This window comes from Pan paniscus, chromosome 11, assembly GCF_029289425.2.
Source record: "Pan paniscus chromosome 11, NHGRI_mPanPan1-v2.0_pri, whole genome shotgun sequence".
In the NCBI taxonomy this organism is placed as follows: Eukaryota; Metazoa; Chordata; class Mammalia; order Primates; family Hominidae; genus Pan; species Pan paniscus.
In genome coordinates, this window is record NC_073260.2 from 46070005 (window position 1) to 46082880 (window position 12876).

Consider the following 12876-nt stretch of genomic DNA (forward strand, 5'->3'; position numbering starts at 1 on the left):
ATGAGCCATTTTTAAAATTAATTTTTGTTGGAGATTTACCTTCAGGATTGTGGCATGTCATGGTGGGGTCAACCTCCTAGACACTCCCACGAGGTCCCCCTTCACCCAGGGGCACCTTTCAGCTGGGAGGAGTAAATGCTGTTTCTCTTTGGAGCTGAGAAAATTCAGTCTCTCATTAACATATAAAAACAACAGTTCAGTTCCTTATGCAAATGCACACAGACAAACCGAATTAAGATTAAATTTGAGAGAAAAAGCAGTAGAGAAGATCCTTTAGAATGCATCTCCAAACTAGAATTAGGATCCTTAAACAACTTCAGACCAGAACAAACAACAACAACAACAAAAAACCCAACAACAATATGATCACTGAACACTCTAATGGTAAGGAGAAATTAAGACCAGCTGTTGTTAATCTTAACTTTAGCCAAGACAAAACTCCAGTTCAGTTACTTACCTAGGGATGGGTCTCAGGCTGAAGACTGCTCTTCACAATCCTAGAAGCAGGGAAAAAATACAAACAAACACGTCTTACCTGTGGAAGCAAGCTCAAACTTCATACAGGAGTTACCTGCCTTCCATCGTTACGGAAGCAGGAAAACCTTGACTTCCTTGTGTGGGAAGCAAGTGAAAACCTTGACTTCCTTGTGTGGGAAGCAAGTAAAACTCCAAAAAAAGAGGAGTTGTACAGCAAAATAAACTTTAGATCTCGACCAAATTTTGGAAGATCAGAGATTCTCTGGAGGCAGTGTTCTCAAACCTCAGCAAATTTTCCTATTGGTTTGAGTCATAAAGTTAGCTCATGCTGATACCAAGCATTGATAGGAGATTTGCCAAAGGTCAGGGTCATCTCCATTCAGAATCCCTCCATGGTTACCAAATGTGAACCCCCAAAATTTGAGACAGGTCTCAATTAATTTAGAAAACGTATTTTACCAAGGTAGAGAACACATGCCCATGACACAGCCTCAGGAAGTCCTGACAACATGTACGCAAGGTAGTCGTGGCACAGCTTGGTTTTATGTATTTTAGGGAGACATGAGACATCAATCAATATATGTAAGAACTACATTGGTTCTGTCCAAAAACACAGGGACAACTTGAAGCAGGGAGAGGGCTTCCAGGTCACAGGTAGGTGAGAGACAAATGATTGCATTCTTTGGAGTTTCTGATAAGCCTTTCTAAAGGAGGCAATCAGAATATGCATCTATCTCAGTGAGCAGAGGGATGACTTTGAATAGCATGGGAGGCAGGTTTGCCCTGAGCAGTTCCCAGCTTGAATTTCTCCTCTAGCTTAGTGATTCTGGGGGCCCAAGATGTTTTCCTTTCACACTAGTATGCTAGATGTTACTAAAAATTAAATCTTTAATCTTTAAATAGTCTGAGAAATAAAGATCTACACTATACAGATTATGCTTTTGCAAAACTTCAGAACATGATCAAGAATTTAGTAAAGGGTTCTTTTTATCATAACACTGATTCAGCTATCTGGTCAAATCACTCATTAATCTTCTAGATAGTCTTTAAGAAAAGGAATATACACAGAATGTTCAATCTTCTTAAGTCAAATCTATACAAAGAGATTAAATCACATCAGAATTTTTAAAAAATAGAGATAGGGTTTCCCTCTGTTGCCCAGGGTGGAGTGCGGTGGTGGGATCACATATCCCTGTAGCTTTGACCTACCTGGCTCAAGCCATCCTCCCACCTCAGCCTCCTGAGTAGCTGACTACAGGGTCACACCACCACGCTGGACTCACTTCATTTTTTGTAGACACAGGGCCTTGTTATGTTGCTCAGACTTGTCTCAAGCAATCTGCCTGCCTTGGCCTCCCAAAATGTTGGAACAGGTGTGAGCCACCACACCTAGACTAGAAATGTCTTACTTGCAGAAAGGTTCTAAAATGGCTAATCAAAGATATTGCCATACTTTAATTAGTCCAAAAGATGAAAACCTATTCTTTTAAATCAATGGATTGATGTGAGTAAGGATCACCAACCAAACAAGGAAACAACACAGATGGTAAAGCTCAGGTACCTTTTTCTTCGCCCATCCTTGTTAGATCAGCTGCAAGACACTGATGGCAAGCTCTGTCATTTTACAAACTTTAGGACAGCCAGCTACAAACTACAACAATTACATATTCCCCAAATTTCCTCTATTTTACTTTCACTGTTTGAGTACAGGATAATGAAATGTCAGTCCTCTTAATAATCCATTTTGCTAATGTAATGTACAAGATATATTCTACAATAAAACTTTACAGCTGCTAATATAAATAGCAGTATTCAGTTTATTCCAACTCTGAAATTAGTTCACTAAGGAAAAAAAAAAGAATCAGGTACAATGTGAATGACTGAAAATCCAGAAATAAATACCATATTCCCAGACATTATCTTACCACTAATCATGATTTTATATTTTATACTATTACTTGAATAAATTTTGCTTTTAGAATTTTGGAATTTAAAAAATTGCATTATTCTGATACCATCAGTTAATTGTTTGCTAACTACTTTTTCTTAAAGGTCAGTGAATTGTAAAAGGCATATTTCGCAGAAAATGTAAGATATCATGTGTTGCATTTTAAAATTTAATTTTAGAGTTAGAATTATACTATTTAACTACTTTCTATGCTAGGTAATGTCACAATATACTTAAAAAGAGTTACATATAATACATAGTCACAAAATATAGATTATATGTATAACTACTACCCATGGGTGTGGAAAAAATACCATTCACTCCCAGTATCTTATGCAAAAAAAAGAAATGTTTACTAACCCATTTACAAGGGCACATTTGCAATCTTTCTTCTATTGGCTCAGCCTCTTTTTAATGAATGTCCACAATCACTAAGTGATACTGTGGCAAACTCTACTCTTCCAAGACTCCCTAGAGACAATCAGCATCACATTTTAATTCCAAAGACCATTAAAAAAATGTACATTGCAGGAAAAAATAACTTTCAACAAGAGCCACTTTTTCTGACCTTGTCAACCTGTGAATCAGCTGTTCTTAGAAGCACAGTCATTTAGACACGACACCATTCCTTCAGATGACGCGGTCTTAAGGAATTTAGTAATTATGTGATTTACTAACTTCTGACAAACTGAAAAGGCCTCCTCACCTACTCCTGGAGTCTTCCCAGAATCCAGGCACCCAGTGTAAGAAAACAGGTGTTGAAAGCTCTGCTGTCACTTCTGTAAAAGCAAACTAAGTATGGCCTAAGAAAGACTCTGTACTTCTATATGTGGGTTCTTGTGGACAAACTGTAAGGTAGCTTAACAGGTAGACAAGATTGAAAACCTAATTTAGGAGTCTGTGCCTATAACAATAGCTGAGTCTTGACCATACTTCAACCACTCATGTACTGCTAAGTGTTCAAACTGTGTTCAAATAAGGCAAATGCCAGCCTGTAACCAATCCAGCTGTTTCTCTACCTCATTGCCACTTTCTTTCTTTCTTTTTTATTTTTTTGAGACTGAGTTTTGCTCTTGTTGCCCAGGCTATAGTGCAACGGCATGATCTCGGCTCACTGCAACCTCTGCCTCCTGGGTTCAAGCGATTCCCCTACCTCAGCCTCCTGAGTAGCTGGGACTACAAAAGCCTGCCACCATGCCTGGCTAATTTCTGTATTTTTAGTAGAGACGGGGTTTTACCATGTTGACCAGGATGTCTTGATCTCCTGACCTTGTGATCCACTCGCCTTGGCCAATTATATTTTTAGAAGGCCTGTACACTTGGAAAAGACTATTATAATAATTAGAATAACTTGTCTCATTATTTATTTAGAAATGCTATATTTAAAAGTAGGCTAGGCCAGGCATGGTGCACTTTGGGAAACCAAGGGGGGTGGATCACCTGAGGTCAGGAGTGGGAGACCAGCCTGACCAACATGGTGAAACCCTGTCTCAACTAAAAATACAAAAATTAGTCAGGCATAGTGGCAGGTGCCTGTAATCCCAGCTACTTGGGATGCTGAAGCAGAAGAATCGCTTGAACCTGGGAGGCAGAGGTTTCAGTGAGCTGAGGTCATGCCATTGCACTTCAGCCTGGGCAACAAGAGTGAAACTCTGCCTCAAAACATAAAAGAATGAAAGTAGGCCAACAATAGGAATTTTGCAGTTGCACAACAGAGAACGTAAATGAATTAACATTCAGTGTCCATAGCATGTTACATACTGTGACTTACCCCATCTACCCTGAAGCATTTACTCCATCCATGTGGTGGCTCAAATAGAGTTCCCGTGTTAATCCCACAATGAACCTCAATAATTCTCACGTCACGGTGGTTGTAAACATTTGTTAACGGAAAAAGAATGCTTTTCCTAAAACAGCTACATAACACTAAGACTACTCAAATTTCTAAATAATCCTTTTACAAGACAGCCTGGCAACTTCCTTTTTTTCATGGGCGTCCGTGTGAAGAGATCACCAAACAGGCTTTGTGTGAGCAACATGGCTGTTTATTTCACCTGGGTGCAGGTGGGCTGAGTCCGAAAAGAGAGTCAGCAAAGGGAGATAAGGGTGGGGCCATTTTACAGGATTTGGGTAGGTAAATTACAGTCAAAGGGGGTTTGTTCTCTGGCAGGCAGGAGTGGGGGTCGCAAGGTGCTCAGTGGGGGTGCTTTTTGAGCCAGGATGAGCCAGGAAAAGGACTTTCACAAGGTAATGTCATCACTTAAGGCAAGGACCGGCCATTTACACTTCTCTTGTGGTGGAATGTCATCAGTTAAGGTGGGGCAGGGCATATTCACTTCTTTTGTGATTCTTCAGTTACTTCAGGCCATCTGGGCGTATACGTGCAAGTCACAGGGGATGCGATGGCTTGGCTTGGGCTCAGAGGCCTGACATTCCTGCCTTCTTATATTAATAAGAAAAATAAAACAAAATAGTGTTGAAGTGTTGGGGTGGTGAAAATTTTTGGGGGGTTATATGGAGAGAGAATGGGCAACGTTTCTCAGGGCTATTTCAAGCGTGATTAGGGGCAGTGTGGGAACCTAGAGTGGGAGAGATTAAGCTGAAGGGAGGTCTTGTGGTAAGGGGTGATATTGTGGGGATGTTAGAAGAAACATTTGTCGTATAGAATGATTGGTGATGGCCTGGATACGGTTTTGGATGAATTGAGAAACTAAATGGAATAACAGAAGGAGAAAAACAGGTATAAAAGGTCTAAGAATTGGGACGACTGAGGACATCTGATTAGAGAGTGCCTAAGGAGATTCAGCATAGTCCTGCCAGCAAAGATTATTTATTTACTTCAAGAGTTAAGAGTGGCAGTTTGGGGATAGCACCAAGAGATATCAGCTGTGATGGCTTGGAAAAACAGTGTAAACCGGCAGTGTAAACAAGAGCAGGGCATGTATGAGTAGTTGAGAATGGTGAATAGGAGTATGACTAGACAGAAGATAATAAGGATGACAAGTATTTTAGGGGGCACAGTCTAAGTTGGTCTGGTGTCTGGAATGAGACTGGGGCCTCTATACGGAGCATCTATACGGAGCTTAAATGGGCTGTACCCCGTAGCATTCCAAGGACAGGCCTGAATTCTGAGAAGGGAAAGTGGTAAAAGTATTGTCCAGTCCTTTTTAAGTTGGTGACTGAGCTTGGTGAGGTGTGTTTTTAAAAGACCTTTAGTCCATTCTACTTTTCTTGAAGACAGAGGACCGTAAGGGATATAAAGGTTTCACTGAATACTAAGAGCCTGAAAAACTGCTTGGCTGATTTGACTAATAAAGGCTCGTCTGTTATCAGACTCTATTGAGGTGGGAAGGCTAAACTGAGGAATTATGTCTGACAGAAGAGAAGAAATGACTGCGGTGGCCTTCTCAGACCCTGTAGGAAAGGCCTCTACCTATCTAGTGAAAGTATCTACCTAGACTAAGAGGTATTTTAGTTATCTGACTCAGGGCATGTTGAGTAAAGCTAATTTGCCAGTCCTGGGTGGGGCAAATCCTCGAGCTTGATGTGTAGGGAAGGAAGGGGGCCTGAATAATTCCTGAGGAGTAATAGAATAGCAGATGGAACACTGAGAAGTTATTTCCTTGAGGATAGATTTCCACGACGGAAAGGAAATGAGAGGTTCTAAGAGGCAGGCTAGTGGCTTGTACTATAGCATAACCTGCCTTTGCTGGTGTGTGGCGATTAGGCCTGGTGGAACCACCATAAATAAATCAAGCGTGATCAGGGTGAGGAACAGGAAAGAAGGAAATTTGGGGAAATGGGGTGAATGTCAGGTGGATCAGAGAGATACAGTCATGCGGGTCAGGTGTGGTATCAGGAATAATGTGGGAGGCCGGATTGAAGTCTGGGCCAGGAACAACGGTAATTGTGGGAGACTCAACAAAGAGTGAGTATAGCTGAAGGAGCCAGGAAGCAGAAAGTATATGCATCAGGTATGAGGAAGAAAACAGATTTTGGAAGTTATGAGAACTGTAGAGAGTGAGTTGAGCATAGTTTGTGATTTTGAGGGCCTCTAAAAGTATTAATGCAGCGGCAGCCACTGCACGCAGACATGAGGGTGTGGCTAAAACAGTAAGGTCAAGTTGTTTGGACAGAAAGGCTATAGGGTGTGGTCCTGGCTCTTGTGTAAGAATTCTGACCACGCTAACCATGCCTAGGAAGGAAAGGAGTTGTTGTTTTGTAGAAAGTGCTGGGGTTTGAGAGATCAGTAGGACACAATTGGCAGGGAGAGCACGTGTGGTTTTATGAGACTTATGCTGAGATAGGTAACAGATGAGGAAGAAATTTGGGCTTGATTGAAGTAATGGGGGCTGTCTGTGAAGCTTTGCAGCAGTACAGCCTAGGTAATTTGCTGAGCTTGATAGGTGTCAGGCTCAGTCCAAGTGAAAGCGAAGAGACGCTGGGATTAAGGGTGCAAAGGAATAGTAAAGAAAGCATGTTTGAGATCTAGAACAGAATAATGGGTTGTAGAGGCAGGTATTGAGGATAGGAGAGTATATGGGTTTGGCACCATGGGGTGGATAGGCAAAACAATTTGGTTGATAAGGCGCAGATCCTGAACTAACTTGTAAGGCTTGTCTGGTTTTAGGACGGGTAAAATGGGGGAATTGTAAGGAGAGTTTATAGGCTTTAAAAGGCCATGCTGTAGCAGGCAAGTGATAACAGGCTTTAATCTTTTTAAAGCGTGCTGCAGGATGGGATATTGGTGTTGAGTGGGGTAAGGGTGATTAGGTTTTAATGAGATGGTAAGGGGTGCATGATCGGTCGCCAAGGAGGGAGTAGAGGTATCTTATACTTGTGGGTTAAGGTGGGGGGATACAAGAGGAGGACACAAAGGAGGCTTTGGATTGGGAAGAAGGGCCGCAATGAGATGCAGCTGTAGTCCAGGAATAGTCAGGGAAGCACATAATTTAGTTAAAGTGTCTCAGCCTAATAAGGGAACTGGGCAGGTGCGGATAACTAAAAAGGAGTGCCTAAAAGAGTATTGTCTAAGTTGGCACCAGAGTTGGGGAGTTTTGAGAGGTTTAGAAGCCTGGTCGTCAATACCCACAACAGTTATGGAGGCAAGGGAAACAGGCCCTTGAAAAGAAGGTAATGTGGAGTAGGTAGCCTCCGTATTGATTAAGAAGGGGACGGGCTTACCTTCCACTGTGAGAGTTACCGGCAGTTCGGCGTCCGTGATGGTCTAGGGGGCTTCCGAGGCGATCGGGCAGTGTCAGTCTTCAGCCGCTAAGCCGAGAAGATCTGGGAAGGAGTCAGTCAGAGAGCCTTGGGCCAGAGTTCCAGGAGCTCTGGGAGTGGCTGCCAGGTGAGTTGAATAGTCCGATTTTCAGTGGGGTCCTGCACAGATGGGACGTGGCTTAGGAGGAATCCCGGGCTGTGGGCATTCCTTGGCCCAGTGGCCAGATTTCTGGCACGTGTAGCAAGCTCCTGGGGGAGGAGGTTCTGGAGGAACGCCTGGCCGCTGCGGTTCAGGCGTTTGGAAGTTCTTGTGTGCTGGAGATGTGGCTGGGGTTTGTCTCACAGTGGAGGCAAGGAAGTGCAACTTTTTTCTATTATTGTACACCTTGAAGATGAGGTTAATTAAATCCTGTTGTGGGGTTTGAGGGCCGGAATTTAATTTTTGGAGTTTTATTTAATGTCGGGAGCAGATTGGGTAATAAAATGTATATTGAGAATAAGACGGCCTTTTGACCTTTTAGGGTCTAGGGCTGTAAAGTGTCTCAGGGTTGCTGCCAAACAAGTCATGAACTGGGCTGGATTTTTATATTTGATGAAAAAGAGCCTAAACGCTATCCGATTTGGGATAAAGAAAAAGGAGCATTAACCTTGACTATGCCTTTAGCTCCAGCCACCTTTTTAAGAGTAAATTGCTGGGCAGGAGGGGGAGGGCTAGTCACGGAACGAAACTGTAAGCCCGACCAGGTGTGAGGAGGGGAGGTGATAAAAAGATTATAGGGTGGAGGAGCGGAGGCTGAGGAAGAATTGGGACCTAGCTCGGCCCGGTGAGGAGCAGCCTGGGGAGGAAGGGAGAGGTCAGATGGGTCTGTAGAAAAGGAAGATTAGAAAGACTCAGCGATGCTTGGGGTTGGTACTGAAGGGACAGGCGGGAGGGAAAGAAGGAAGATTTGGGACGAGTTGCACTGGGCACAGAGACTAGGAAGGGACTGATGTGTAAAAGAATGCCGGGATGTCAGGCACCTCAGACCGTTTGCCTATTTTACGACAAGAATTATTTAGATCTTGCAGGATGGAAAAATTCAAAGTGCCATTTTCTGGCTATTTGGAACTATTGTCGAGTTTGTATTGGGGTCAAGCGGCATTGCAGAAGAAAATAAGGCATTTAGGTTTTAGGTCAGGTGTGAGTTTAAGAGGTTTTAAGTTTTTGAGAACACAGGCCAAGGGAGTAGAAGGACGAATGGAGGGTGGAAGGTTGCCCATAGTGAAGGAAGCAAGCCTAGAGAAAAGAGAGAGTAGAGAAACGGAGGGAAGGGGTTCAGGGGTTCTTACCTTCCAGAAAAGTGGGAAAAGGGGTTGGGGCGCAGAGATAAGAGGTCGGGGCGCGGAAATAAGGGATGGGGTGCAGAAATAAGGGGTCGGGGCATGGAAATAAGGGGTTGGGGTACAGAAATAAGGGATTGGGGCACAGAGATAAGAGGTCGGGACGCGGAAATAAGGGATTGGGGCACAGAGATACAAGGTTGGGGTACTTGCCCCTCCTCTAGAAAAGTGGGACTTGCCGCTAAGAGTGAAGGAGAAGGGGTTGAGGGGTACTTGCCCCTCTCCCAGAAAAGCGGGACTTGCCGCTAAGGGTGAAGGACCAAGGCAGGCGTCCCTACGTGGTCTGACACCCTTGAAACGTTAGTGTATAATCAGAGAGGTGTCCCTGCAATGATTAAACACTAAGGGAAGGCTGCCTTCCCAGTCCGTGACCGGCGCCGGAGTTTTGGGTCCACGGATAAAACTTGTCTCCTTTGTCTCTACCAGAAAATGAAAGGAATTGAAATTAAGAGAAGGGAGAGATTGAAGTGTGGTGCCAAGATTGAAAGGAGAAAGAGGTTGAGGGATAGTGAGGGAGGTTGGAGAAGAGAGTAAAAAGAGGCCGCTTACCGGATTTGAAATTGGTGAGATGTTTCTTGGGCTGGTGGGTCTGAGGACCTGAGGTCGTAGGTGGATCTTTCTCACGGAGCAAAGAACAGGAGGACAGGGGATTGATCTCCTAAGGGAGGTCCCCCGATCCGAGTCATGGCACCAAATTTCATGTGCGTCCGTGTGAAGAGACCACCAAACAGGCTTTGTGTGAGCAACATGGCTGTTTATTTCACCTGGGTGCAGGTGGGCTGAGTCCGAAAAGAGAGTCAGCAAAGGGAGATAAGGGTGGGGCTGTTTTATAGGATTTGGATAGGTAAAGGAAAATTACAGTCAAAGGGGGTTTGTTCTCTGGCGGGCAGGAGTGGGGGTCCCAAAGTACTCAGTGGGGGGTGCTTTTTGAGCCAGGATGAGCCAGGAAAAGGACTTTCACAAGGTAATGTCATCACTTAAGGCAAGGACCGGCCATTTACACATCTTTTGTGGTGGAATGTCATCAGTTAAGGTGGGGCAGGGCATATTCACTTCTTTTGTGATTCTTCAGTTACTTCAGGCCATCTGGGCGTATACGTGCAAGTCACAGGGGATGCGATGGCTTGGCTTGGGCTCAGAGGCCTGACACTTTTCATACATTAACACGTGGAGCCCATTTTAAAAGCTCTTTAACAGTGACTGTCGAAACAGCTTCCTAGTTATTCATATGTTTCTTCTTTTTTTTAAGTTTTCAAATTAGTTTTAGAAAAACTTAAACACTGATGAATTTGGGCCGCTATCAAATCCTTAAGAAGCATTTTTGCCAAATAAGATGGGCAAACGTCCTACATCTGCTAAATCTGACATGAGAGGCCATGTATTTTTGAAAAAAATGAATAAATAACGATTTCTAACAGTCGCTGAGCCTTTTTTTTCTGTTTGTTTTTCTTTTCTTTCTTTCTTTCTTTCTTTTTTTTTTTTTTTTTTGAGACAGTCTCCCAGGCTGGAGTGCAGTGGCGCAATCTCGGCTCACTGCATCCTCCACCTCCCGAGTTCAAACGATTCTCCTGCCTCAACCTCCTGAGTAGCTGGGACCACGCTCAACTAATTTTTGTATTTTTAGTAGAGAAGGGGTTTCACCATATTGGCCAGGCTAATCTCGAATTCCTGACCTCAAGTGATCCACCTGCCTCGGTCTTCCAAAGTGCTGGAATTACAGGAGTGAAACACCGCACCCGGCCTAGCCTTTTAGTTTAAAATTATTTCAGTGTTATTTTCACACTCTATGTTTGATAATACAATTTTTTTTTGAGGCCGTTAGGCTTAAAGTATATTTCTTAAGAGCCGACTTAGCACATAAAGCCGGCCCGTCTGTACTGCTGATGGACCCTCAGTAGATTTGGGGTGCTGACAGCAAGGGGCAGTTTCAATAAAGAACTTCACTGTGAGGAATGACATCCGAAAGAGATGGTGCTGGAAGGCAGGCGGGAGACCAGGGTGGGAGCAGAAGAGGAAGCCGCCGACGAGGGAAGGAGATGGTGTGGGACGCCGAAAGCGAAGGGCGAGCAGAGGAGCGAGGAGCGGAGCGCAGCGCGGGCGGAACCGGCGGTAAGGGCGTGGGAAAGGCCGTGTTTTCAAATGAGGCGGGCGCCGGGAGAGGCGAGCCCGGCCGGGGGAGCCACGCGCTCTGGTGGGGAAGAGCTGCCTGCAGACTGAAGCCGAGAGGAGGAAGCAGCGGATCTCCAGGCGTCCCTGCAAACTCCCGTTCCCTCCCCGCGCCCCTCGTGGCCCCCAGCCCGTTGGCGGCGGGAAGGCGCAGGATTCGGAGCTCAGAGGCCCGGGCCGCCGGCCGCCTCCCCTCCGTGGCTCGAGGGCGGAGGCGGAGGCGGGGACCGGGGTACCTCGCTCGCGCAGCCTGGAGCCCATGCTGGGCTCAGCCCGACCCTGCTTTGGCAGCTGCCTGCCGGGTCTCCAGCGCCGCCGGACCCTCACGCCGCCACCTTCTCTCCAGCCCAGCGCCGCTGCGGCCGCAGCCTCCTGCCGAGCATCTTCCAGATCCCAATCCCTGAGAATCAGTTCTGGGATGTAACAGAGCAAGCGGACATTATTCTGGGATCAGCAAGCCTCGGTCACTGCAGCCACCACACTACGTGGGTAAGTAAAGGCCTCTGGGATCAGCATGGACCATGCGGTAATCCAAAGAGGTTGAAATATTAATTCACCATAAAATCTTACAGATTTATTCCCTTGAAACGCGATTTTCTGCAGTCATACAGCCTGAGACAGCTGAGTGCTCTAGCAAAAGGACCAAAGGAGGCAGGTCCTCTAGGGCAGAAAGAGTGAAAACATGAAAGAGACCACATGGCGGCCCACACTGCCCGAGGCCAGGCCTGGCTGACAGCTGGACGGCTGGACCCACCTGGTGGCCCTTCAGTCCTACTGTGGGCAGGAGCAGAGCCCCCGGGGCCTCTTGCAGAGGAGTGGGCTCAGTAGGGGGCAGGGACGGCCTTGGGGGTTGGGGACTGACCAAGCCTGGGGACTGTGACCCCTAAGTGGGGCCCATTATAGAAGCTGGTGATGACTTCCTTATTTTCTCCAGAGATGGTATGATACTCCATAGTGTGGAGGTGCCATATTTAGCCATGTCCCTGCTGTCAGCATCAAGAATATGTTTTTTGCTATTATTATGACTTTTGAACCCAAATGCCCATCAACGATAGACGGGATAAAGACAATGTGGTACATATACACCATGGAATATTATGCAGCCATAACAAGGAATGAGATCAGGTCAGGCATGGTGGCTCACACTTTGGGAGGCCAAGGTGGGAGGATCACTTGAGACCAGGAGTTTAAGACCTGCCTGGCCAACATGGCAAAACCCCGTGTCTACTGAAAACATTATACAAAAATTAGTCTGGATGGCGGCGCACACCTGTAATCCCAGCTACTCGGGAGCCTGAGGCACGAGAATCGCTTGAACCTGGGAGGCAGAGGCTGCAGTGAGCTGAGATTGTGCCAGTGCACTCCAGCCTGAGCGACAGAGCAAGACCCTGTCTTAAAAAAAAAAAAAAAAAAAGAGGAATGAGATCATGGCCTTTGCAGGGACATGGATGGAGCTGGAAGCCATTATTCTCAGCAAACTAACACAGAAACAGAAAACCAAATACTGCATGCTGTAACTTATAAGTGTGAGCTGAACAATGAGAACATGGACACAGGGAGGGGAACAAGACACACTGGGGCCTGTCGAGGGTTGAGGTGAGGGAAGGGAGAGCATCAGGAAAAGTAGCTAATGCATGCTGGGCTTAATACCTAGGTGATGGGTTGATAGGTGCAGCAAAACA

General features: G+C 45.5%; 1 protein-coding gene across 13 annotated transcripts in view; it reads left to right on the forward strand.

Annotated features, from left to right (window-relative positions):
• Positions 1 to 11000: 11000 nt before the first annotated feature.
• The window catches only part of FAM120A2P (Putative uncharacterized protein C9orf129 homolog), a 49544-nt gene continuing 47668 nt past the window's right edge, over positions 11001 to 12876 (forward strand). For 12 of the 13 annotated variants that reach the window (XR_010109028.1, XR_008619664.1, XR_004673380.2 and 9 more), the window contains exon 1: positions 11144 to 11683. The gene's annotated coding sequence lies outside the window, so the exon portion shown is untranslated. The other variant, XM_055091765.1, reaches the window with a different exon arrangement.